The sequence below is a fragment of the Pteropus vampyrus genome, unplaced genomic scaffold, assembly GCF_000151845.1.
Source record: "Pteropus vampyrus isolate Shadow unplaced genomic scaffold, Pvam_2.0 Scaffold35, whole genome shotgun sequence".
Taxonomy (NCBI): domain Eukaryota; kingdom Metazoa; phylum Chordata; class Mammalia; order Chiroptera; family Pteropodidae; genus Pteropus; species Pteropus vampyrus.
In genome coordinates, this window is record NW_011888816.1 from 3,977,660 (window position 1) to 3,979,381 (window position 1,722).

Here is a 1,722-nt window from a genome sequence, read left to right on the forward strand (position 1 = left end):
TCCGTGGTCTAATGAATGAATTCTGGGATATCTCCACATCCCACTGTGGCTGGCATATGGGGTAGAGTCACAGAAAGCATGAGCTCCTTGAGGGCAAACTGTGTCCCCATGCGCCTGCATACCTGAGTGTCCAGGCATCATCTGTAGAATGCAAGTAGACCCTGGCAGAAGCACCCAACTGGGTCTCTGATTTTAAGTCGCCTCTTCTAAGGGAATATACCAAGCATTCTTGAGGTTGGCAATTCATGTCAAGCTCTCGATTCTATCTTCTCAAATGGCTAGAAGAAAAAAGGATGAGGGGACTCAAAATCTCTGCAGCAAACTCCACTCCATCACTGCCGAAGATCCTTGATCAGAAGCTGCGCACAGGCCGACCCATACCGAAGTATGAGCCCTTCCCCCGAAGCAGGTTTGCACTACTAATCGAAAATGAGAGAACATAGGAAACAAGATTTGCTGTAGGTGAAAGATTTTGGTTAAACTGACCTGGTAATGCTGAACTAGTGGTTTGGGGGAGCCAGCCCTCTATGTGGGAGGCTGCTTTGTCTGTGTAGCTTTGCGCCCCAAATTAGTAGACTTGGTGGTGGAAAAAGAAGCAAGTCCCGAACCCATTAGTGAAACGTAGATGTAGTTCAACCTTTGGTTGCAGATAAACAGTCACAGGTATTACAAATTACTGTCATGATCACAAATCCTGCAGGATAAATGGGATGTTACTATGGGGTATCTGAAACTCTCTCCCTGACTCCCTTCCCCCAGCCCACTGAAGCGGTCATTTTTATGGGTGCTTAGGAACAGAGTGACCGAAATACAGCAGAAAAAACTGGTAAACCAGGAGCCTTGGGAAAGCTGAATCCCACACTCGGCCGTTTTCCTGTTTGCTGGAATCGGCAATAATGTTAACAAAAGCAGATACTAAATATTTATACATTAACTCTAATTTGAATAGGTTATTGGAGTGTTGTTTTGTAAGATAATATTGCAACATAACATTAAAGGTTAAAATATTCAAGTATGTTATTACCAAATGCCATCATGTTTTAAATGACAAGCTTCCCTTTATTTCTTACATCGTATAATTATTTGTAAACAGATAACCTGAGTTCAAATTAAAAATTTAAACTCTGCAGATCACTAACCTATGAAGTCATGACAGTCATTTATGAAACAGTAATATCCACTTTCTAAAACCAGAAATTTTGTTGTTTTTAAATAACATTTTTATTAAAATCTAGCATAAGTACAGAAAAATGCACAAATCCTATGTTTAATTCAATGAAAGTAAATTTATATTTTAATATTTCATTTTATATGATTTCTGGGTTGCAATGTATTCTAGCGTATCTTTCTAAAGCACCAGTAGAATTAATCTACGTTTTGCTTGTTCAAAAATATAAGATGATATTTCGCATAAATTACTTTATTATTCGTTACCTGTGTGTCTTGAACTTAAGTATCTGGGAGATAGAAAATACTAGCCACACAAGTATAAACAGATGCCTCCCAGGGTGGTGGTCGGCAGGGACAAGGGTTACTAGCTTGTCAAGGTTTGCCCAGGATTTTGATCATTTTAGCCCTAAAATCAGTCCTGAACAAGCCAAGACAATTGGTCATCCTAGCAGGGACGGGGTGTGGCCTGGTCTGACCATTGCATTTCCATGTTGAACCCCCTTTCCCTTCTCCACTCCCCTACCCCTTCTCTTTGAGCCCCCAGATGACTTC